This window comes from Gopherus flavomarginatus, chromosome 1 (assembly GCF_025201925.1).
Source record: "Gopherus flavomarginatus isolate rGopFla2 chromosome 1, rGopFla2.mat.asm, whole genome shotgun sequence".
Taxonomy (NCBI): Eukaryota; Metazoa; Chordata; order Testudines; family Testudinidae; genus Gopherus; species Gopherus flavomarginatus.
Window position 1 is genome coordinate 323,754,531 of NC_066617.1, and position 26,823 is coordinate 323,781,353.

The following is a 26,823-nucleotide window of genomic DNA, read 5'->3' on the forward strand; positions in this document are numbered from 1 at the left end:
TTTTTTTAATCTATCTTGATATAACCTGCAATACAACAGACGAGGTGAATACATAAGCCATCTGCCCCACTGAGATATTATTTTATAGGTAGGGAGATAAATATGAAGGGCCCTAAATTTACCCTTCAAATAAAACACTTGCAAGTCCAACTGAAGCCAACAGGAGCAATACCCTTATTATTGAGGGTAAAGTTGGCCTTGTTTGTCTTTCAGTAATCAACGGTGTGACTATACAGACCCTAAGGTTTATTCTCACATAATGGCACCCTAAAGAAAGTAACCAAGAGAAAGTTTTCTTCAGATATTTTAAGCCACCAAGACATTCTAACTGAACAGGACCTCCAGAAGTAAAACAAACAGCAGTATAACAATCCCTCATACTTACTTATAATTTGATCATTATACTTAAGGTGCAGATAATGCTGCCTTTAGTTACCATGCTGACAACTTGATAAATCAAAACAGTAACATGCTCCCTAGATCCTATGGGCTTCCAGGCTCTCACAGTAGAGCTCTCTTAAAAGGAACTAAAGAAACAGTTAGAAAAACAGAAGTAAACAAGTTAAAGATGTTGGGTAAAATTTTCCAAAGTGCTTAAGTGATTTAGGAGACTAACTCACTTAGGCACTTTTTGAAAATTTTACTTTTAATTTGCCACTGATATGTAACAATGTCCTTCTCCCATCCTAGAAGAGATGTGGAAAAACTGAAATATAGCAGGAGCATGGGTAGTAGCAACAGCAGGAGAAGGGAAGATGACATGCCTGTTGGGAGCTTTCTCCCATGCCCCTGCTCCAAACTTTGGGGCAATAGGCCCAAGGTTCCCATTTAGCCCCCAGGAATATGTTGACTAGAACACTCCAGCAGCACTTCCAGGGAACCACCTATAAGAAGCCTAGGGAAAACAGGAGAGGGGCTACACATCAGCAGACTTTTACAACCTTTAATATCTGCAGGGAGGTGATGCTCATCTTTATTATTTGTATTGCCACAGTACATAAAAGCTTTATTCATGGACCAGAACCCCACTATGTTAGTTGCTTTACAAACACTGAACAAAAAAGTCCCTGCCCCAAGGAGTTTACAATCTAAGCACATGCAAGAGACAACAGGAGGAGTTTAAGATAACAATGAGACATTTGTTACAGGCAGTGGTCACAGCACATCAGCAGCCCAACCAGCCTCAAGGTTTTTGTAGACATCATAGCTCAAGAGTTTTGAGGAGGGATTTCAAGGAGAATGAGATAGTCGATGTTTACAGGGACTACCTCCCCAGTGTGAGAGGCAGCATAGGAGAAAGGAAAAAAAAAAAAGCTTGTTTGAAAATTTAATAAGTGGGCAATGGAGACTAACATCATGGGGGAACGGGAAGCAGGCATCAACAGCTTGATGCAAATGAGAGATGATAGGCAGGGTGGGGATTGGTGTGAAGGGCCCTGAAAGTGAAGATAAGCATCTTATACTTGATGTAATAAACAAGGGGGAGACACTGGAGAGTTGCAAAGAGAGGGATGACAAGGTCAAAGCAATGGGCTAGGGAAATTATCTTTGCAGCGGCACTCTGAATAATTATGAGCAAGGAAGACTGCCAAACTCCAAGACAAGTATATCGCAGCGATCAAAATGTAAGATGAGAGTGTGGTCAAGTTTTAATGTGTGGATGGGTAAGAAGGGCCATATCTTAAAGAGGTTATGCAGGAAGAATCAGCAAGATTTAAACATAGCCTGGATATGAGGACGCAGATAGAGGTCCAAGTAAAAGATGAGGGCTAGATTACAAGACCTGAGTGACAGGCAGGATTTTGTTGTCCTCAGTGATCAAAAAAAGAGGTAGTGGGGAGGGCTTGAGGGGGAAGATTGGGAGCTCTGTTTTTAGTCATGTTTAGTTGAAGCTGACAGCAAGACATTTATAAGGAGACGTCAGAGAAAGAGGGTGATTTCAGTCTGGACAGAAGGAGACAGGTATGAAATACAGAAGTAGATCTGTGAGACCATCAGCATAGAAATGGTAGCTGAATTTGTGTCTGCATATCAGATTATCCAGAGAAGGTATAGAGGAAGAAGAAAAGGGGACAAGAACAGAGACCTGAGTAGCAACTACAGAAAGCTGGAGATGAATGAGAAGAATCATCTAAAGGATAACCATTCTCCCCACCACCAAGTGGTCTATGTGAATACCTATTTTCCCTTTTCTCCCAATACAAGGGTTCCCCTATCTCCACCCCACCAGGGGTTCTCTGTGTCCCTCCACTCCAAGGTCGCTCATTCTCTCTCCTCTCATGGCAGAGGTTCTGTACGAGCTCATTTCATACCAGTGGCCCCTCCCATTCTAGTCTTCTTCATTCTCTCCCTCTCCCACCATGCCAGAAGCACACTCCCATCCCCCTCTTAGTCTCCCCCGACCCCCCGCTCCATTATTCTTCCATCTGGCTGTTTGTTAACTCTATTGACAGGATAAGCAAGGATACTGTTATGCAGAAAGCATTAATGGATGCCATCAACCAACTGTGATCTATAGATAATTGTAGAGGTGCTTGAAGCCACTATGGCTGTGTTAATCAGATGGAAGGGACTACACTGATCCTGCATTTTTCTCCTTCCACCCCCAAGATCAAAAGGGTTCTGGTCAGTGGCCACCATGCCTAGTACATTTCATGGAATGTTGGAATTACAGGATGCAGCATTCAAAAGTAAATGCATTAAGTGTGGAAAAAGGCTGTGGAGTTGATTGTAAATGGCCAAAAATTTTCTGTTGTCGGAACCAGGTTACGCAAGAGCTCACCCTCTTTCCCCAGGCCATGCTGTCACCCGAGATCAAAAGAAGCATTCATATTGGAGCCCCCTCGATATAAAGTGAGAATGAGCTGCTGAAAGGTATTCACCAGTGGGGTCCTCGACATTGGAATTTGCTCTCCCCCCCAGATGTTAACTTTCTTTGCACATTGAAAAGTGCACACTAAAAAGCTCACCTTCTCCCTCCCCCCACACACACAGCCTCCTCAGTCTTGAGAAGAGAATAAGCAGAGTTGGAGGAGTTTGGTGGATATTTGTGTATGGGTCTTACAGAGGTGTTAGTCAGGATTCCACAGTTAAGGCTGAGCTGAGTTTTTCACCTAAGCAGAGATTCTCTCTCACACACACAGGCAGTGTGTCAGCCCAAAAATTACAGCATTTTTTAATTCTTAGAATGTATAAGTAAATGTTTGACTGATTTTAAAATTAATCTTAACTCATCAGCTGTGTGGGACATTTTAACTTCCCATATAGTTAAAAGTGGCTGAAACTTTGTAATCATAGGTTACATTAGTTGTTTTAGGGTTAACTTTTTTTTTTTGTTTTTTGCCATTCTTCATAATAGAAGTTTCTTCTTTAATAGAGTCTAAAGAATATTGTTCTACACCAGAGAATTCTAGGACAGACTACCCTCTTTCATGGCTGACATCCCCACTGCTATTTATGTAAATGGGAATGAGGCCACAGGCTAGGCTACTATAAACAAAGATGGCCATTTCCTTCATTCACCTGCACCTCACAGAGTGCAGTCTAAGGGCTTGTCTACGTTGGCACTTTACAGCGCTGCAACTCTCTTGTTGGGGGGGGGGGGGGCCAGGAAAAAAAACACACACCCCTGAGTGCTGCAAATTTCAGTGCTGTAAAGTGACAGTGTAGACAGTGCACCAGCACCGGTAGCTATTCCCCTCATGGAGGTGGGGGTTTTTTAGAGCACTGAGAGAGAGCTCTCTCCCTACACAAGCCAAGTTAAAGCGCTGCCCTGGCAGCGCTTTAACATTGCCAGTGAAGACATGCCCTAAAGCTTCAGTCCCACTGAAAACAATGAAGACAGACTACATTTTTCAAGAGCAAATTTTTGCGAGTTTCTCTGAGAGAAAATTTTATACATCAGAACCTCCTGACGGACATACATGAAAAAGCGAATGGCAAAAGACCACCACTCAACAGGAGGTAAAACAAGCAACATGTGTGGACTTAGGAGGAATATGGAGGATAGATGAAAGGGGAACGTGGGGGGTCCATCCTGGCTGATTTCCACTGCCGATACAAAGCAGCTCTAAACTCTAATGGTGTAAAACAGACAGTATACCAGTGAACTGGGCTTTCAAAATTAAAATAGGATATGCACCTATAGCACAGGATATACTCCTATTGATTTTTTTAAATATAAATTTGAAAAAAATGTATCTTCATATATCTTCCCTCAAATCACCTATCCTGCAATCCTAGATTAAAAATACAATTCAAATTAAGGCATACTTTTATATGCGTCAAAAACTTGGGATAGGTTCCATTTTTTCCCACGTTCATGAGCTCTTAAACTAGCCTAGAAAATTCATCATCTGTATGGTAAATTAAAAGAATGAGGAGTACTTGTAGCACCTAAGCTTTCATGGGCTGAAGTCCACTTCATCAGATGCATGCAGTGGAAAATACAGTAGGAAGATTTTTTTTATATACAAACAATACACACACACACACACACTGAAAAAATGGGTGTTGCCATACCAACTCTAATGGACTAATCAGTTAAAGTGGACTATTATCAGCAGAAAAAAAAAGTTTTTGAAGTGATAATCAGGATGATCCATTTCAAACAGTTGACGAGAAGGTGTGAGTAACAGGAGGAGGAAATTAGCATGGGGAAATAGTTTTCACTTTGTGTAATGATCCATCCACTTCCAGTTCTTATTCAAGCCTAATTTAATGGTGCCCAGTTTGCAAATTAATTCCAGTTCTGCAGTTTCTCGTTGGAGTCTGTTTCTGAAGGCTTTTTGTTACAGAATTACTACTTTTAGGACTGTAATTAAGTGACCAGAGAGGTTGAAGTGTTCTCCGACTGGTTTTTGAATGTTTTAATTCTTGACGTCTGATTTCTATCCATTTATTCTTCGGCACAGACTGTCCGGTTTGGCCAATGTACATGGCAGAAGGGCACTGCTGGTACACTATGGCATATATTACATTAGTACATGTGCAGGTGAACGAGACTCTGATGGTGTGGCTGATATGATTAGGTCCTACGATAGTGTCCCCTGAATAGATAAAAAACGCTCAGGACAACAAAGTCAGCCCTGGCAAATTCAGAATCAATTTAGATACGAATTACGTTAGGAAGAGGGTCCAGATGCTGTGTCTCTTCCCATGCAAGTCAAAGGCAGGTAGCACAGAGTCCCTGATGTTTTAAATTGGAGGTATAGGAACCAGATGTTAGCCTGTGGGTATATGCGAGAAAATTGGTAGGTGTAGGTAGATGAAGTAGCCAAGAGAAGAAGAGATTGACTTTTTTTTTTTTTGGTATGGTACACACTTTGGGGGAAGAAATGGGAGAGACAGTAAACAGAGTAACATGAGAAAAAAAACAACAGTGTAGGAAAAGAGAAGGGAATTATAAAGGAAGAGAGGGAACACACCCAGAACAATGATAATATGAAGATAAAAGTGGAGTTAAGCCAGAGAGGATAGAAAATGTGAAAACCAAGGAGAGAGTGTAAGCTACATTTTTAGTTTACTAAACAGAAGGTGATTAACACTGCTACAATTAAATACAGTACAAAGTACACAATTGTTTTATTCCTTTACATTGCATAAGTGGAGCAGAGTAGGTATTTTTCACTTAAACCAGCAGACTGAATCATTGTGGCTAGTTGATATGAAAAAGTTCCATCTCTGGTAGTGAACACTTTAGTAATACTTACAGTTTTCTTTAAAAGCTAAAATTATGAACTGCATACATGCAAGTATCATAGCATTTCACTCTACTTCTATGTGAAGAAAATTACATTTAAAAATCACATTTAATGCACAATTATGGTTATCCACAGGGGGCTGGATTGAATACAATTCATTACCGTTAGCAGAAACATCAGGTAGTAATGACTCACTGCCAACCTAGGACAGATTCAAATTGGTAATTAGAAATGTAATTATTTACAGGACAATTAAGACCAGAGAGTCATCGAATTAAGTTAAAAAACCCACATGGCTACTTTAAAATAGCCAAGTTACCAAAAGGTACTGTCATAAACAGATTGTTAAGGGTTAATGTCTCTTATACCTGTAAAGGGTTACAAGCAGGGAACTGAACACCTGACCAGAAGACCAATCAGAAGACAAGACACTTTTAAATTTGGGTGGAGAGAAGTTTGTGTGTGTGTTCTTTGTCCGTTGTGTGTTCTTCTCTCGGAGGGTCTGAGAGAGACGACATTACTACAGGCTCTCTAAGTTTCTTTCCAAATAGTAAGTAAAAACAGGTGGTTTAGGCTTTTTGATTGTTTTACTCTATTTGCAATTGTGCATCTGGCTGGTTAACTTTTATATGTGTAGTTGCTGGGAATATTTTGATTTGTATTGGTACTGGGGGGAAAAGTCTCTTTCTGGTGTCTGTAAGCTATAGGACCCTGTAATATTTACATCTTGAAGTTACAGAGATAATTCTTTACTTTTTCCTTTCTTTTATTGAAAGATTGCTTTTTTTAGAGAACCTGATTGATTCTTTTCCCCGTGTGTTATTCCAGGGGATTGGGATAACTCACCAGGACGGGTGGGGGGGGAAGACGGGAGGGGGAAAGATAGAATCTCTCTTTGTTTTCCTTGAATCTGTTTGCCCCTTTGTGGAAGGGAAGGGAGATGCTTCTCTGTATGGTGATTTAAGAGGTTGGATCAGTATCTCTCAGGATAGCCCAGGGAGGGAAATTCTGGGAGCGGGAAAGGTGGGGGAATGGTTTATTTCTCCTTGTTTTAAGAACACAAGGGATCTGGGTTCTTGGGGTCCCCAGGCAAGGCTGGGGAGGTCAGAGTGCCCCAAAACACTATATTTTTGGGTGGTGGCAGCGCTATCAGATCTAAGCTAGTAATTAAGCTTAGAGGATTCAGGTGCTAGTATCTCATTTTCTGAACTCTAACGTTCAGATCTGAGAAGGAATGCTATGACAGGTGCCTTACACATACACTATTGTTTATGAAGATTTTAAGAATATTGTTCCTTGCTCTTACATGTGCAAGAGTATAGAACTCTGCTGTGTGCTTAAGTGTAAATAAAGCTGACTATGGGTCACATTACTAAATACTGACATGATAGATTTAACGGATTAGTAAGTACCATTACAGTACCTCAAGTCAGTGATCCATGCTCTACAGACAGGTCTTAGAATTCAGTGAGATGCAGTTTATTATTTCTCTCTGGATGGCAGTTTACATGGCTCAACATTCTTCACTTTAGTAAGTTTAAGACAGACCCATCACATGGTGCTTCAATTGTGACTGATATTGTGGCAATATTAAAAATAGGAACATCTCCCAATATATACGAAGCCAACTAATCAGAGCACTTTTTCAAAGATCCAATACATATTTCACTGTAATATAAACCCTGAGACAAATGAAGCTCTCCTCCCTTCTGCTATTCTTGTATGAAACTTTTCCAAGAGATAATGGAAACTCTGAAAACTTCAACGTAACCATGATCAATTTTATATTTCATGCAAGTTTATCTTTCTATTTCTGTTGGCTGACTTTAAATCACATATTATTTAAAATCCCAAATCCCAAAACTACAAATAAAAATTCACCCTATTTAAAAAAAAAAAACACAACTGTATTTTTACAGCTATTTCACTTAAGATGTTTATAACGCATGGTATGGTTACCACTCAACATTATAGAGGTTTATAAAGGAGAGTAATTTTAAGGGCTTGTCTACAAAGGGATGATTTGCAAAGCGCTCTAATGTGCTGCGCTCACTGCCTCATGCAGACTCGGATTTAGCACTCTAAAAAGGTACCTAGTTCACGTTCTTCAGTTAATAGTAAATTACTTGCAATGAATTTCCCATATGAAGCACATACAACCTTCTTTCTAACACTTACACTTCATCTTTACAACACAGATTACTCAAACAAAAACAGGGCATGCAGTAGACAAGACTCTTGCCAAGTGTTCTCTGCTGTCCATAAGTCTCAGACTTCAAGATCTGAAGGGACCATTATGATCATCTAGTCTGACCTCCTGCACAATGCAGGCCATAGAATCTCACCCATCCGCTTCAATAACAAACCCCTAACCTATATCTGAATTATTGAAGTCCTCAGTAGCATATGCCATGCAAGTCTTCCCTCTTCAAAGCAAGCACTCTTAGGGACAGCGCCGACTCCAGTTTTTTTGCTGCCCCAAGCGGGAGGGCAGAGGGGGAGGGAGGAGATTAACAACTCGATTGAGCTGCTGCCAAAGTGTCACCGAAGAGGAAGACGGCTAGTGAAGGACCCGCAGCCAAATTGTCATCGATCCGGAGTGAGCTGATTGAGCTGCCGAAGTGCCATCGCCGCCACCGAACCAGAAGAGCCGCCCCGACAGATGTACTGCCGCCCCTTTCTATTGGCCGGTCCAGGCACCTGTTTCCTTCGCTGGTGCAAGCTCTGCTTAGGGAGATGGCGGATACAGTTTAGAAGAAAAATCTTTAAGAAAAACGGCCATGCTTTAGGGTTGGGCATTTGACTAGTCCAAAAATGACTGGTCATATACTGTCAAATACGATCAAATATTTTAAAGCATTCATTTATTAGAACAGTAACAAAAAAAAAAAAAGAGTAAGACTATGGTCTCCAACTAATTACAAAAACAAATTTTTAGCTGAGTTATTTTAACTCAAAAAAGACAAAAAAGAATTGAAACAATTAAATGAAACTAACAAAAAAAATGACATCATGCAATTCAAAGGTGAGCCGCTGCCTACATCAGGGTATTTTTTCTGGAATATCTGACTGTGGACAAATAGGTGATCAACTCACCTGACATTATTTGACAGGTCAATTGACCACCTTGCCATGCCTACCATAAATTACCCTGCTTCAACAAATGCTGGGAAAAAGCTTAATCACTCCAACAAACTCTCTGAAGCATTCCTGGTCCATTCAAATGTGACTTCAATCCCCTCCATAGCTGAAGACTATTCTATCATCCTTGATCTCACTGTTATGTTTAATAGTGTAGTTTTAAAAGACTTTGCCATCAGTAGTCTCTTTTTTAGTCTCTGAGGACAGATGCACCTCAGACACTAGATCAGAGCATGAGATTCAACTCTCTTCCTGCTTTACTAATTCCATCCTTAAAAAGGGAGCTCAGAACTCATTTCTTCTGTGCTGCTTCCAATGATGAAGTCCTCAACCAGTTCAACCAAACACTTTATGCCTTTCCTACTATCCACACAAATTGACAAAATAAGATTCAGGGCTATGGTTTTCAACCTTTACCATACATTACAACAGTTTTAAGTTTCACCCTTAAAGAATGGAAAGGTAATTGCCATCTCCTCTGGGCTCTCTCACAACCCCTACGTTAACATGCTGATGGTCGAGGGAATATTAACCCTTCAAGTGAAGTGATTTTAGTTCTTCTGCACTGAATATAAATTTCACTGGCTCAGGGGCTGCCACACTGAAGGGCAACAGAAGGCAGATTTTTAGTGATCACAACTCTGACTGAATTTGCAAGGGAAGGCGCTATCTTTTGGACTTTATCAGTGGAATCCAGAACCAGAAATAGCTTAATAATTAGAAAAAAATTAGAAGAAGTTTAAGCATCATTGTATAGCATTCTTATTTACCAATATTTGAACAAAGGAGATGTGCTTAAGTATACAAAGTACTTGCAGCACATAACTGTGCACAGATGTTCAAAATGTATTAAGATTAGTAGTACACCACTGCAAATGCTACATAAAAAAGAAGCTATAAGACATGGAGGAGGAAAGAATGGCATGGAACAGATTTGCATGTAATTCTCCAACCCAGGGTATGGATCAGTGGAGGGAGGCACTTCACAGTTACTACTCCAGCCTTGGGGCTTCAGATAACCTTGGGGCATCTATCTACCCCAAGGGATAGGCAGTAGATCTGGAGATCCATCTGGAGATCAATGTGGTATGGGAAGCCACTGCAATCCACAGTACACAGGAGGTGCTGAATCTTTTACTGGGTTTTCCAAATCCTGATACCTCAATTTGCAAGACGACCACATGGGTTCCACAGCAGTTACCTATTCTGCCAACAGATGAAAACGCAAGTATTTAGACCAAGAGAAGATTTGAGTTTCATTTCTGCTAGATGAGTTTCACTTTCAGATTTGATTTAGAGTGTAGTAGAACCCCTATTTTACGAACGAATTGGGGACTTAGATGTTAATAAAAAAAATCATAAAATTGAACACCACACTACAAAAGATATGGTGCATAAGTTGCAGTATGGTCACTGCATCTTTTTTGTCTTGTCTTTTAGAGTATTGGAAATTGCTTTGCAATAAGGTTTGAAGGCACTAGAACATGAAGGGATGTCAATTTGTTTTTCCATCAACATCACCTGCATTATGTGCTTTACCCCACCCCGCAACAGGAAAAAATGGTTCATATAGCTGGTTATACATAAAACAGTTTTTGTAAAATCAGGATTCTATTGTAGTTCAAAACAAAGGGTTTTACACACATTTCTTTTGGTTTACCAATCCACCCCAAACAGTTCATTGGTGACTGAAAAACTACAGAAATCTTCCTCCTCCTCTCCTTCTTCAAAATCATGTGGAACTATAAATCTCTCCTTAAAAATACAATCACTTGCTCTCTCATTTACCATAATAATCTGAGGAATCTGTCTATGTACAATTTATTAATTCTGTTTTAGGTTGTGTTCGCCATATGTTTACGCCCTTATGACTACATGGCAGTCAGCTTACTAGACAGAGCACTGGACCAAGACACCAGAGACCTTGGTTCAATTCCTGGCTCTGACAATGGTTACTGGGTGACCTTGCACAAGTCACTTCCTTTCCTGCACCTCACTTTCCCAATCTGTAAAATGGGTATAATGATCCTGACCACCTTTGTAAAGCACTCTAAGATCTACTGATGAAAACTGCTGTACAAGAGCTGGGTTTTATCATCTGCACCATATCCCTGCCTGAGTGTCTGTCTCTGAATAGGACGGTTGTTAAAGATTATCAAAACCAAAACTGGAATAGATTTTGCCCAAACAAATGGGAAATCTGAAACCTAAAAGAATCAGTTAAACCTAGCTTATCTGCAGGGAAGGAAAGGAGCAGTAGAACTTCTCCACGATAGGAACAAAGACTGAGGTACAGCCCTTTAAAAACAGAGGCTGGGAACCAGAATGGATAAAAACCAGTATTTTTTTGCTTTAAATTAAAATTTTCAATAGTTACTTTAAAAAAATGGCAATTGCCAGTATATGTTAAGGCCTGAAATTGTTAAAATCATTTAAATTAAATACAAAAAATAGAAAGCAGTACATGTTTGCTGCTAAGTTTTAAAGTTAAACCACTGAAAAGGTAGAAGTCATTGGTTAATCATCTGTAATCAGAGTTTGCTGAAGTGCTATACCAGCTTTTGATAGCAGCCTCCTCTGCAGGTGCAGAAAGAATATTTTCTTAATTTCAGTGTATTCAGCTACTTCAACTCAATGATTAATTAATGCAAAGTTAAACTGGGAGTTGAAAAAAAGCAGGGAAGTTTTTTCCATTTCTAATCTATGATTATAAACTATGAGCAAGGGGATGTGACCTACTAGTTCTAAAACATTGAAAGATATGGTCATCAGACATCAGTTCCATTAACTAAATACTTCCTTTAATAAATGTTATAAATGCAAAACGTGTTTATGTTTTTTTCCTTATGTAGCAAGCACATTTAAGGTAGTTTTATTTAATTAAAAAAACAAAACGCTGTTCTGGTGAATTGAATTTCCATCCATATTTGGAACAATTTGACAAGTCACAAGTAAAAAATTAATCTAGTAAGTAAGAAATGCATCATTTATTTTCTAACATCATGACAAACAACAGTTAATCTCAATTAATGTAAATTAAACTGAAGAAAGCAGACTGCAGAGGTCAAAGATGATTTTGGAGGAGAAGGTCTGAGCTGAAGGAGTGTGTTCCAACAGAGGAGATTTGGAACCCTGCAAGGACACTGACCCAAATCCCGAAGAATGCTCAAGAGTGATGAGGAAACTGAGGCAGAAATGCTGTACAAGAGTTTCTTATTTTGCATGGATCTTTATCTCTTGTGCTGTCTAAAGTGAAGAAAAGTTTAGAAATTTTCCAAAGCCTGTATGTATTTGCTTCAACTATCACGTCCATGAAGCTGCTATAAACCACAGTGCCCAGAAGGGAGGAGTTCTCGGAAAGGGTGTGCTTAAGCAACTGGGATGTCTTGGTAGGTGATCACTGATCTTGGGGGTCCCACTTCCAGAAGGGTTACCAGACAGAGTCCATGCCCAGAGAGCATGCTGGACAGGCCGGTGCCAAAGACGGACTGTCTGCACTACAAGCAAGGGGTGTAATTCCCAGCTGACACACACATACTCTCATCTGAGCTAGCATGCTAAAAACAGTAGTATAGCTGCAGCAGCACAGGAAGCAGCGACCCAGGCTTGCCACCCTGAGCACATACCTGCACAGTTCAAGTGGCTTTTTACTCAGAGCAGCCAACCCATGCCACTGCTGCCTATTGTACCATGGCTACACTACTATTTTTAGTGTGCTAGCTCAGATGAAAGCTAGTACAGAATATGACTATATAAGCCAGGAATCTCATCCCTAACTAGTAGCGTAGCTGTAGCCTCAGTGGCTGAAGCCTACCAGTGACTAAGGGGAACTTAAAAGCCCACAGATCCACTGTTTGGATGCAAATATAGCAGCCTGGTGAGTGTCTGGCAAGGGGACCTCAGCCAGGTCTGGAACATTTACTATCCAGTTTCTTCTCAACCCCATATATTTTTCTTCCAATCTCTTCTGCTACCTCAATCCAAATTTCCTCCCTCGTTCTCATTCTCCATTCTTTTTATTTCCTCTTCTTCAAAGAACGCACAGACCTTTGGCAACTTTCCAGATGTGGGGAAGAGAGAAATGGTCCATTCAGGTCCGAAGCAATACCATTAACCAAAGCCAAACAACTTTATAACTCAGTCTTTCAAGGAAATCTTACTTCGGGTCTTGTTAAACTCTTACTTGGGTTAGCTGGTGATCAACAGTGCTTAGGTCTGATCTGGCTTAAAATTTTCCCACTAAAAGATGAATCTATTATCAAGGAATCATAACTTTTTTTTTTTTTTTTTTTTAAAACAACCAAATCACTTCAGGTTGAAACTTCGCAGACAAGTTCCCAGATCTAGACCAAAACAGAAAACTTTACAAAAGCTGAACCAGTATGATTTAGTGGGTAAATATAGATATGTTTCATATTGATTCAGACAAAGTATTTAGATGAAAAGACTGCATTTTCCTTCCTCTCATTAATATATCTTTAGATGCAACACTGCTTCAACTGAAGAACTGCTGTTCAAACAGTGAAGGTATATAGTATTACCCACAGCGGGAATCAGCAAAAGAGGAACTATAAACCTTAAGGGGTTTTATCGTCCTCTCTCTGTAGGACAGCATTATACCCAGTAAGGATTGGTGTAAGTAGTCTTTACAGAAACTATCTGCTTAATCAATGATCTTCTTGAACTGAAGCATCTTGCCAGAAAGGCAAAAATTTACACTTCACCATAGACAAGTGACATGCAAAGCAGCAGGCTTCACCACAAAAAGAGAGTGTCATTAATGGTAGTAATCCATTGAGAGTCACTGCATCAGATAAAAGACGGTTACTCACCTTTGTAACTGTTGTTCTTCGAGATGTGTTGCTCATATCCATTCCAAGTAGGTGTGTGCGTGCCGCGTGCACGTCCGTCGGAAGATTTTTACCCTAGCAACACTCGGTGGGTCGGCTGGGCGCCCCCTGGCGTGGCACCACGATGGCACCGAATATATACCCCTGCCGACCCATCCGCTCCTCAGTTCCTTCTTGCCAGCTACTCCGATAGTGGGGAAAGAGGGCAGGTTTTGTAATGGATATAAGCAACACATCTCGAAGAACAACAGTTACAAAGGTGAGTAACCGTCTTTTCTTCTTCGAGTGCTTGCTCATATCCATTCCAATTAGGTGAATCCCAAGTCTTACCTAGGCGGTGGGGTCAGAGTGAGATATTGCACAATGTAGAACCACTGAGCCGAAGGCTGCATCCTCTCTGGATTGTTGCACCAGTGCATAATGAGAATTGAAGGTGTGTACTGAAGACCATGTAGCTGCTTGACATATCTCCTGGATAGGTACTTTAGCTAGGAAGGCGGCCGACGAGGCCTGAGCCCAGGTAGAATGAGCGGTAATATGACCCGGAGAGACATGAGCTAGACCATAGCAAGTACGGATGCAAGCCATTACCCATGACGAAATTCTCTGAGAAGAGACGGGTAGGCCTTTCATCCGATCTGCCACAAAAAGTTGGGGCGTTTTGCGAAAGGGTCTGGTTCCATCAATGTAGAAGGCGAGTGCCCTACAGATGTCGAGGGAATGCAACTGCTGCTCTCTACGAGATGTATGCGGTTTGGGAAAAAAGACCGGGAGGAATATGTCCTGGTTGAGATGGAAGGCCGAGACTACTTTATGGGAGGAACGCCGGATGCGGACGTAACTGCACCTTATCTTTGTGCAACACCGTGTAAGGTGGGTCCACCATCAGAGCCCGAAGCTCAGAGACTCTCCTAGCCGATGTGATGGTGTCATAACCTATTCCCAGATTTGGACCTTAGCGTCCAAAATATGGGGGTTAGCATGAAAACCTCCAAGCTTAGTTACCAGCTTGGACCTGGTAAACCTGCCACCACCCAAAAAATTAGAATGTTTTGGGGCACTCTGGTCCCCCCAAAAACCTTGCCTGGGGACCCCAAGACCCAAATTCCTCGAGTCTCACAACAAAGGGGAATAAACCATTTCCCTTCCCTTCTCCCTTTCAGGTGTTCCCTCCCTGGGTTCCTGGAGAGATACACAGAAGCAAGCTCCGTGACTCTAAACAGAGGGATTTCACCCTTTTTATTTACTTTTTTCTTAAAAAAGAAAGCTTTATATAAAAAGAAAGAAAAAATACATAAAAATGGTCTCTCTGTATTAAGGTAACAAATACAGGGTCAATTGCTTAAAAGAAATATGAACAAACAGCCTTATTCAAAAGAACACAATTCAAAACACTCCAGCAAGTACACACATGTAAATACAAAATAAAAACCATATAAATCACTATCTTATCTTTTGTACCTACAACTGGGAAACAGAAGATTGGAAAGCAGGAGACAGAAAAAATCCTTCCCATAGCCGAGAGGGACAGACACAAGACACAGAACAAAGAACTTAGACACAAACTTCCCTCCACCCAGATTTGAAAAAGTCTTGTTTCCTGATTGGTCCTCTGGTCAGGTGTTTCAGGTTACTCCTTTCCAGGTAAAAGAACATTAACTCTTAGCTATCTGTTTATGACAGATGGCCACAAGGAAGGCTGTTTTCCATGACAAACATAGGAGCGAGCAGGTCGCCAATGGCTCGAATGGAGGAGTCGTAAGTCTCGTCAGGATCAAGTTGAGGTCCCAGGAAGGGGCGGGGCGTCGTACTAGGGGGCATAGATGCTCCAAACCTTTGAGGAACCTTGAGACCATAGGGTGGGAGAAGATGGAATGAGTACCGTCTCCTGGGTGGAAAGTAGAAATAGCTGCCAAGTGCACTCGCAATGACGAGATAGCAAGGCCTTGCTGTTTAAGATACCAGAGGTAGTCCAATACAGTGGGAATGGGAACCTCCGTGGGTGTTACATTCAGTGTTTGACACCAGCAAGAAAATCCCTTCCACTTGGCCAAGTAGGTAGACCGGGTGGAAGGTTTTCTGCTACCCAGGAGTACTACTTGCACTGGGGCAGAGCAACATAACTCCGACTGGGTTAACCATGCAGGAGCCACGCTGTAAGATGGAGGGATTGCAGGTCTGGGTGGCGAAGCCTGCCGTGGTCCTGCGTTATAAGATCCTGATGAGGGGGCAGAGGGATCAGGTTGGCTATCGAGTGGTCCAGCAACGTGGTGTATCAGTGTTGTCGGGGCCATGCAGGGGCGATCAGGATCAGGCTAGCCCTGTCCCTGAGGAGCTTTAAGAGAACCCGGGCACCAGTGGGAAGGGTGGAAAGGCATACAGCAGCTGGTTCTTCCATGAGATTAGGAAGGCGTCCGATATCGAGCCCGGAGCGAGACCTTGGAAGGAGCAGAACTTCTGGCACTTCCTGTTGTCACGGAAAGCGAAGATGTTTTTGTGGGGAAAGCCCCACTTCTGGAAGATGGAATGTAGACTGTCCGGGCGAAGCGACCACTCGTGAGACCGAAAGGATCTGCTGAGATGGTCTGCTAGAGTGTTCCGGACCCCCAGGAGGAACAATGCTACAAGGTCTATCGAGTGGACTATGCAAAATTCCCACAATTGGATCGCCTCCTGACAAAGCGGGGAGGATTGAGTCCCTCCTTGCTTGTTTATGTAGTGCATGGCCATTGCGTTGTTGGTAAGCACTGGAACAGAAATGACCTTGCAGATGTTGTAGGAACGTCCGGCACGCCAGGCGGACTGCTCTCAGCTCCCGGACGTTTAGTGCAACACTAGCTCTTGAGATGACCAGAGGCCTTGCGTGCGACGATGGCCTAGATGAGCCCCCCAGCCGAGAGACAACGCGTCTGTCATTAGGGACACTGAAGGCTGCCTCGGATGGAACGGCAGTCCTGCACAAACCAGGAAGGGTGTTAGCCAACAGCTGAGGGAGTCTAAGATGCTCTGAGGAATGATGACCACCATGTCTATGGTATCTCTGCCTGGACGGTACACTGAGGCGAGCCAGGTTTGAAGGGGATGCATGCGTAGTTTGGTATGCTTGGTTACAAAAGTACATGCAGCCATGTGACCGAGGAGGCTCAGACAGGTGCAAGCCGAGGTCGTCGGAAAGGTTTGGAGGCTTTTTATAACTGAGACTAGTGCCTGAAACCGGGGCAGTGGCAGGCAGGCTTTTGCAAGTTTGGAGTCTAGAATGGCCCCAATGAATTCTATTCTTTGAGTGGGCACTAGAGTGGACTTCTCTAGATTGATCATCAGGCCCAGTCTCTCAAATAGGTCCGTGATGATGGCTACGTGCCTGGTAACCTGGGCCTCGGAGGTCCCTCGAATAAGCCAGTCGTCTAGGTAAGGAAAAACATGTATTTGCTGACGACAGAGGAAGGCAGCCACTACCACCATGCACTTTGTAAAGACGTGAGGGGCTGCAGAGGGGCCCAACGGAAGGACCGCAAATTGAAAATGCTGGCTGTGCACCATAAACCGTAGGTACCGTCTGTGTGGGGGATAAATAGCAATGTGGAAATATGCACCCTTCATGTCGAGAGCAGCGTACCAGTCTCCAGGATCCAAGGATGGGATAATGGTCCCCAGGGATACCATGCAGAACTTCAACTTCTTTAAAAACATGTTTAGTCCTCGCAGGTCCAGGATGAGTCGAAGACCTCCTTTCGCTTTGGGGATTAGGAAATATCGGGAGTAAAATCCCCTGCCCCTTAATTCCTCCGGTACCTCCTCTATAGCTCCGATCGAGAGGAGCGTACGAACCTCTTGCCAGAGGAATTGCTCGTGAGAGGGGTCCCTGAAGAGGGATGGGGAGGAGGGATGAGAGGGAGGGGGCGAAATAAACTGGAGGTGGTATCCAAATTCCACCGTGCATAGAACCCAACGATCCGAAATTAATTGGGACCATGCAGGGAGGAAGGAGGAAAAGCAGTTGGAAAACTGAAGGGGATCCTGGGGAAGGACTGGTGCTCTGCTCTCGGGCGCACCTTCAAAAGTTCACTTTCAGGCCCCACGCTGGTTTGGCGGGACCAGTATTGTGGCCGCCTTGAGACCCAGATTGCTGTCTGCAGTTCCCGCGACCGCGCCTTCTGCCAAAGTCTTATCGCAGTCTGGGCGGGGGGTAAGGGTGCTGAGGCTGGCTATGGAAAGACTTGCATTGGGTTTGTGGGGTGTGCATCCCAAGGGAACGCATGATCACCCGATTGTCCTTAAGACTCTGTAGCCTAGGGTCCGTTTTCTGGGAGAAAAGACCCTAGCCTTCAAACGGCAGCTCCTGGATGGTGCATTGCAGTTCAGGAGGTAGACCTGACACTTGCAGCCACGAGATCCTCCTGATCGTGATTCCCGAGGCCACCGTTCTGGCCGCCGAATCGGCAGCGTCGAGAGAGGCCTGCAAGGAAGTCCGTGCCACTTTCTTTCCTTCCTCCAGAAGGGCTTGGAATTCCTGGTGGGAGTCTTGTAGGACCAGTTCAGTGAACTTACCCATCGACTACCAGGTGTTATAATTATATCTACTGAGCAGGGCCTGTTGGTTCGTCACCCTAAGTTGGAGGCCCCCTGCAGAGCAGACTTTACGTCCCAACAGGTCCATCCGTCTAGCCTCCCTCGATTTTGGGGCGGGGGCTTGCTGGCCATGGCGCTCTCGCTCATTGATGGATTGAACCACCAGGGAGCAAGGAGGAGGGTGGGTATATAGGTATTCGTACTCTTTGGAGGGTACCATGTATTTCCTTTCCACCCCTCTGGCCGTAGGAGGGATAGACGCCGGAGATTGCCAGATTGTGTCAGCTTTGGCTTGGATGGAGCGGATAAATGGCAAAGCTACATGGGTTGGGGGCAGCCGCCGACAGTATGTCTATTACCAGGTCTTCAACCTCCGGGACCTCCTCCACCTGGAGACTGATGTTTAAGGCGACTCGCCTCAGAAGGTCCCGGTGAGCTCGGAGGTCGATAGGGGGTGGGCCCGATGAGGATGTACCAGCCACTGACTCGTCGGGTGAAAAGAAGGACAACAGACCCGGTAGGAGTGGTTCCTGTAGGGACTCTTGGTCAGGAGGTATGTCAGGGTCCAAGAGGACCTGAGGAGATAGCCGCTCCCCTCCAGCGGGTACAGAGCAAACAGTGGCCTCCGGTGCGCAATGTTCCGACAGGGCGGAACGTGATGGTACCGTGGGTTCGCATTGGGCCTGGTGATATGCCCAACGCGTCCAAAAGGACCACTGATGAGGACTTTGGTCTGGACCTTGAGCCTCATGAAGAACACGGCTGCGTGTCTCTGAATCGGCATAGGCGCCACTATCAGCATGCAATGACTCAGACGCGTGCCGCGATGGCCATGGCAGGGCGGAGACCGTTTGATGAGCCCTGTCTCTAGGGTACCGTATTTCATGCCGCACCGGAGAGCGGTACCGGGATCCGTACCGGTACCGAGAGTGTGATGGGGACCTGCAACCGGCGCGGTGCCGGGAGGTCGACCAGGATCTTGACGCCCTATGATGAGAGCAGCTGTGGTGCGAATGGTGCCGGGAGCTGGACTAGTGCCTGGAATATCGGTTCGGTGAGCGGGATCTCGAGTGGTGCCGCGAGTACGACCGGTACCGAGGAGATCGGTACCGGGACTGCGAGCGGCGCCTGGATCTGGAGCAGTGACGAGATCAAGAACGTTGGCGGGACCTCGATCTTGAGTGCTGTCTGTCTGTGGCGCCGATGGAAGGTGGTCTTACCACGGCAGGCTTGCCTGTGGATTGAATAACTCGCACCGGCGGTGCCGGGGGTTGAGGCAGAGCGGGCTCCGTTAACGCAATCAGTTCCCTCGCCGTAGCAAATGTCTCTGGCGCAGTGGGAATGATAAGCTCTACCGAGGCATGTGCCGGGGAGCTATCATGCACCGGACTCGAAGGCTCTTGCACGGCCGGAATCAACGATGTGGAGATTGTCGGTGCCGCGGCAGTTACTGATGCCGGGCGGCTCGACTTAGATTGCTGCTCAGACTGCGGTGCAGATAGTGGGGCCGCAGGAGCTTTGAGCTTTTTGGCACGCGGGGAGAGGGAGCGGTGCCAGGCCGGTTTCCGGGCCGGTGATGGCTGGTGCCGAGATGTTTTCACGGTGCTGGCGCTCTCCGGTGCTGATGAGGCACTTCTCCCAGGCGCGGACTGTCCGGCAGCCGGTGCCGAAGATAGAGGAGTTAGGGCTGCCTCCATTAGGAGCTGCTTAAGGCGAAAGTCCCGCTCCTTTTTTGTCCGCGGCTTGAACGATTTGCAGATCCGGCACTTGTCTGCAAGGTGGGATTCCCCCAAGCACTTGAGGCAGGAGTCGTGAGGGTCTCCCGTGGGCATCAGCCGGTGGCAGGCCGACAAAGGTTTGAAACCCGGTGAGCCAGGCATGGGCCTGGGCACCAGGTGAGGGAAAGGGCTAATCCCCGACCCTCTGAACTATATACACTAACTACGTTTAGTAAAATCTATTAACTAGAACTACAGAGAATAAACTACATACACAATAAGTATTAGAATGAGTGAAAAGCTAGGGAGCTGGAGATCAGCTAAGCCGCGCTCCACTGTTCCAACGACCGACACAGGCGGTAAGAAGGAACTGAGGAGCGGACAGGTCAGCAGGAGTATATATTCAGTGCCAAAGCAGCGCCAAGCCAGGGGGAGCCCAGCCGACCCACTGAGTACTGCTAGGGTAAAAATCTTCCGACAGACGTGCACGCGGTGCACACACACCTAATTGGAATGGATATGAGCAAGCACTCGAAGAACTAAATGTTTCTGCTTAAGTCAAGAAACCTCTTGTATCCTTTAGCCTTGTATCATAAAATATGGGGGAGAGAGGAACTACAAAAAGTTGAAACAACGAAGAGTCCTCGTGGCACCTCAGAGACTAATAAATTAATTTCGGCATAAGCTTTCGTGGGCTAGAACACACTTCATCAGATGCATGAAGTGAAAAATATAGAAGCAGGTATAAATATATGAAAGGATGGGGGCTGCTTTACCAAGTATGAGGTCAGTCTAACGAGATAAATCAATTAACAGCAGGATACCAAGGGAGGAAAAATAACTTTTGAAGTGGTAAGAGAGGCTCATTACAGACAGTTAACAAGAAGGTGTTAACAACAGTAGGGAGAAATTAGTATTGGGGAAATTAAGTTTAGGTTTTGTAATGACCCAACCACTCCCAGTCTTTATTCAGGCCTACTCTGATGGTATCCAGTTTGTAAATTAATTCCCGTTCTCTAGCTTCACATTGGAGTCTGTTTTTCAAGTTTTTTTGTTGAAGAATTGCCACTTTTAGGTCTGTTATTGAGTGAGTAGAAAGATTCAAGAGTTCGCCTAATGGTTTTTGAATGTTATGATTCCTGATCTCAGATGTGTCCATTTATTCTTCTGCACAGAGACTGTCCGGTTTGGCCAGTGTACATGACAGAGGGTCATTGCTGGCACATGATGGCATATATCAGATTGATAGATATGCAGATGAATGAGCCCCGGATGGTGTGGCTGATGTAGTTAGGTCCTAAAATGGTGTTGCTGTAAATTAATCTCTCAATAAAACAAATTATATCATTAAACATTCTGTGGAGAGCGTGAAGGGATAAGGGCAAGAACTAGACCAAAGTACAGATGTTTATATGGTGGACTGGACGCAGCTGGAGGAGAGAGGCTTTTTTATAGAACTTGTGGCTAAAGAAAACTGTCCAAAGACAAAGCAAATGTAATTGATTTACTGCTGTCTTCTTAAGTCTTCAGTCGCACCACTCCAGTGCAGCTGCAACAGGTTCACAAGCTGCAATGAAGTGAAAAACTAACTAAACTCTTGTCAGTTCTCAGTGGGCACAGTAAAAGTGACAAGAATGGAGCCACTTTCACACCACCATTCAGTGGGATGGGAGGAACTAAAAAATGAAGGCTGCAGGGAACTGGTGTAGTAGCAGAAATACAACCACTACAGCAGTCAAAAACCTGAGGGAAGAAGAGAGTTCCCTTGAATGGTGGGGTCTCTGAAGCTTTCATATCCATCCGTAACTGACATATCTGGTCCTGACTGCCTGATGATACCTACCTCTGTTAAAAAGCACTCTGAAAACTACTGATGAAAAACAAATTAGTATTATTAGTAAACTGCATGAACGGGAGTGGGCAAGAGTGACTAATTAATTTAAATAACTACAGTAGAAAGGTTAAAGGAGGAAAATAAAAGAAAATATGGGAAAAGAAAGGCTTGAGAACAATGTAGGGAAAGAGATGAGAAGAAGAAAAAAGAAAAAAAAGATTCACTTTTAAAAAAATCATGGTGTAAGGAAGCAGCAGATTTCTTCAGGCAGAAATAGAAAAAAAGATGTCAAGATGAAACAGGTATGGTTCCTGAAACAACTCAAATGTTTTGTTTAATTTTACAAATTAATAATTATTTCTGTTAATACATTTTTGTGATATTTGACCAACTCATTAGCTTTATTAAGTGCTCAATTACTACACCATAAATATACTAGATTAAGACCGGTAGAAGTCAAATATATTAAACAGATTTTTCTTCTGACCCAGTAGAAAGTTAAATGTTTTAAAATATTTATTCATATATTCCAAGGCACAAGGGATCCTTGTGATCACCTAGTCCGACCTCCTGCATAACACAGATCATGGAACCTCTCCAAAATAATTTCTAGAGCACATCTTTTAGAAAAACAGGCAATCTTGATTTGAAAGTTGCCAGTGACTGAGAATCCACCATGATTCTTTGTAAATTGTTCCAATGGTTAACCTCCCCTCCTCACTTCCCCTCATGCAGAAGAGAAATATTTATTGAACAGTTCTGCTTCTTTTGCATCAATACTGATAATTCTACCATTTCCATTTATTAATAGACCAACTATTGTTAGCATTCTTTTTGTTCCTAACACATTTAAACATTTTATTGTCCTTAACTCTGCTGGCCACAGAATTCTCCTTGTGTCCCTTTACTTCCCTTATTTTTCTACAATTCCTACCTTCTGATTTACATTCATTATTATCAACCTCCCCTTTCTTCAATTATTTATTATTATATCTGCTTTCACAGTCCCCTAAAGAAAATATTTTTAAACTAATACAGCCTTCTCCCTCGATAGCGGGTTTCTGGCTTTTGGGGCATCTTGTAAAGTTCTTAAACAGTTCAATTGTTATTGAATTGATTAAATTCTTCCTCCCAACTGATCTGGCCCATAACTGTTTTCTGCTTTGAGAGAATGGCCCTTTTAAAGCACCATTTTTATTTATTTTTTTACTAGTCTGGCCTTTATTCTTCTTGCACATTATAAAGTTGATCAAGTCATGATCATCTGTACCTAAGTTGCCATTAATTTTTAGCTGTGACAAGAGCCTTCTGTCAAGACAAAGTCAAAATCATTTTCTTTTGAGTCACTGATGATTAAAAAACAGGTAAATTCATTTTTGCCACTTAATTGTTTGGGCTGACATTTTCCCTGGTGGGTGTCCACCTAAGAGTGAATTTTGTTGGAAGATTTCAGCCAGAATGATTCTGCCATTTTTGAGAATATGGCTATGGAAAAAAAAAAAGAAAAAGAGCTCTTGCTCAGGTTAAATTACGGTGAGGTTTTCTTTGCACAATTGTAGTGACCCTATGCTTTAGGGCAGGAACTTGAAATTTGGCAAGAGGTAGCATGTGTGTCAGGGATGTACCTTTTGTTCTCTCTGAAAATCCACACAAATTTGGCCAAGATACACATCTTTGGAAAAGCTCAGTTTCAACATGCTTCAGAAAGACTGATTTTAACTGTCAAAAATCACCAAAGATTTCATCCATACTAAGCCTCTCACAGCAACAACGGCTGACAAGACAGCACATGCACTATCCCCACAAAGCAAGTGAGCATACTCCGGCTCAGGGCTTCATGGATGAAGCTGGACTTTCTCTGTAACAGCTGCTCCAGATCAGGGTGAGGTCAGCACTGGAACTGAAAACAGGAAATATGCCTCTTCTGTCCTCTCAACGATATCCCTGCGGGAATTCAGGCAACATGGACAAAATAGCCATCTGATCCAAATGCAGAAGGAACAAAACTGGACTACGAGGACAGCCAAGTGTAGATTGGGAAAGGAGTCTGGTGAGACTGGGGCTGAGGGGGTGGAGAGAAAACCTAGGATGGAGCCAGATGGGAAAGGATACAGAGTCAGGAAGGGGGTAGAGGAGACTGGGAGCCAGTGGGAGGAGAAGCAAGGACTCGTTTGGCAAGAAGACAAACTAGATGGTAGGGGGAGGGGAATAATGAGACTGAACAAGGTACAGGAGGAGGGGGTAGGCCAGGAAAAAGAACTAGCGTGAGGAGAACGGAAATTAGAGGAGACTGACTGACAAGGAGCTGATACGCAGAAAATAACTGGACTGGCGGGAAAGAGAGACTGGAGCAAGGAGCTAGGGGATGAGCGTCGGCACAGGGGAAGACTAGGACAAAGAACCAGTGTGATGGGGGAGGCGAGAGAGAGCTTGGACAAAGAGCTGGGAGAGAGAACTGCTGTTGACTGGGTATGGGTGTGGAGAAGAGGGGAGGAGAGAGACTGGGCATGGGTTGGAATTTGGGAGTTCGACATCAAATCAGGGTGGATAAAAATCGATGTTTTTATTTAAAACTGCTTTTTGAGGAAAAACCTTTTTATCAAAAAAACCAATCAATCTAGTTTTAATTAATATATCTTTGAGCTAAAACGTATCTCATCATGGAATAAAGATTAAGCATTCTAATTCTATAGTATAAGACAATATATTCATGAAATGTTTAAGAAAAGTTATGTAAATGAGTTCCAATAGCTCATGGATTAGGGACCCAATTTTCATAGAATTCCAGGGTTAGAAGGGATCTCAGGAGGCTTTGAGCAGGGGGTTGGACTAGATGACCTCCTAAGGTCCCTTCCAACTCTGATATTCTATGATCTAGTCCAAACCTTTGCTCAAAACAGGACCAATCCCCAACTAAATCATCCGAGCCAGGGCTTTGTCAAGCCTGGCCTTAAAAACCTCTAGTGAAAGACATTCCACCACCTCCCTATATAACCCATTCCAGTGCTTCACCACATCCTTCTTGTAGTGTAGGGCCCAAAACTGGACACAGTACTCCAGATGAGGCCTCATCAATGTTGAAAAGAGGGGAATGATCACTCCCACCATCTGCTGGCAATTCCCTACTTACACAGCCCAAAATGCCATTAGCCTTCTTGGCAACAAAGGCACACTGTCGACTCATATCCAACTTCTCGTCCACTGTAACCCCTAGGTCCTTTTCTGCAGAACTGCTGCCTAGTCATTTGGTCCCTAGTCTGTAGCCGTGCCTGGGATTCTTCCATCCTAAGTGAATGACTCTGCACTTGTCCTTGTTGAACCTCATCAGATTTCTTTGGCTTAATCCTCTAATTTGTCCAGGTCCCTTTGCATGCTATCCCTATCCTTCAGCGTATCTACCAGTCCTCTCAGTTTAGTGTCATCGGCAAACTTGCTAAGAGTGCAATCCACGGCATCTTCCAGATCATTAATGAAGATATTGAACAAAACTGGCCCCAGGACCGACCCTTGGGGCACTCTGCTTGATACCGGCTGCCAAGTAGACATGGAGCCACTGATCACTACCTGTTGAGCCTGACGATCTAGCCAGCTTTCTATCCACCTTATAGTCTATTCTTCTTTAACTTGCTGGCAAGAATACTGCGGGAGACCATATCAAACGCTTTGCTGAAGTCAGGGAACAACATCCAGTGCTTCCCCTCATCCACAGAGCGAGATTTTATGCAGTCCCAGGGGCTTCTGTATAGCTTTAGGTTAATCTTTCTATCTTCCCAATGGGACTCAGTGCTCAGCCTAGAAGATACCAGGAGAGATGCTTAGTTTTGCAGTTCTCAAACTGTGGATTTGTGTCTCCAGAGATAACATGCTTGTTAACAGCAAAAAATATTTTAAATAAATAATATCTAGAGGTGAGAAATAACAGGCCTTAACTCTATTGCCCCTCTGCAAATTTGTGTACACAGAGTCAATCCCTTACCTCTCTCTGAAAGTGCAAAGTTTCAGAAAGTTCAATGGATAGAAGACTGTTAGGGGCAGAATAGATCTGGACAAGGAGAAGAAGTTTGGAGATAAATGTGCGAAGGGAGGGACAGGCAGTAGAAATAAAAGTGAAACTGTTTGAGCAGCATATTCCAAAAGTCTTGAGGGTCTTTCTGAGTGTAGCCTTCATTGAAGAAATAAATGTTTGCTGATGTTTTAAAGAAAGTCACACCAGTGAACTGGAGGAAGTCACTTAAGCACTTGGATTCAGAGACTGTTGAAGTGACAATCTCACTTTTATTAGCAGTAGCTTCTTCTGCCGGTGTAAAAAGAATATTTTCTTCCTTTGGACTAATTCATTCCAAATCATTTGGGACCTGAAAAAGCAGGAAACCTTGTTTTTCTTTTCCAGATTATGAACAAACAGGAAAATGAAGGTGAAGATGACTGAGTTAGTTGCAGAAGCCAATATTTTACGTTTCTCATGTCAACCTGGCTGACATGGTCAATTTAATTTGTTTTTTTAATATTTCATTTAACTATTTAAACAATTTAACAAAAATGAACCTATTTTAAAAAACTTGAATGTTTAATTAAATTCAAAAATTAATATGCTTGATTTGTTAAAATACTATGTTTGCTGTTGAAGAAAAAAAATCCAGAATACATAACGTTGTTTTAGTTAAATAAAACAATTTAAATGTCTTTCTGGTGATGTTCTCCTCCTAATACAGCATAGCAAGAAAATCCTCCAAATATTAATGATTAACCTCCCAATGACTTCATAAATATCTGCTTCAATTACCTTCTGGGAAATTAAATAACCCAACAATCATTCATTTTCTGATATAGCTGTAAAACTAATCTGAAAAGTTTACAAAATAAATCACTTTAAAAATGTATAGTGTGTACCTTCTAAAAATGAAACCTACATCTATCTCTGAATTGAAGAATATGAATTAAGATTATAACAACCAATAAGAATGCACTTTTATGTAGAAATCCATGACTGAGTCTTCCTGAATAGTGAT

At 43.2% G+C, this 26,823-nt stretch overlaps 2 protein-coding genes across 3 annotated transcripts in view; one reads left to right on the forward strand and one right to left on the reverse strand.

Annotated features, from left to right (window-relative positions):
- The window catches only part of N4BP2L2 (NEDD4 binding protein 2 like 2), a 479,674-nt gene that overhangs the window by 299,674 nt on the left and 153,177 nt on the right, over nt 1–26,823 (forward strand). The gene's annotated exons all lie outside the window — the stretch shown is intronic.
- The window catches only part of PDS5B (PDS5 cohesin associated factor B), a 265,724-nt gene that overhangs the window by 221,676 nt on the left and 17,225 nt on the right, over nt 1–26,823 (reverse strand). The window lies entirely within an intron of this gene.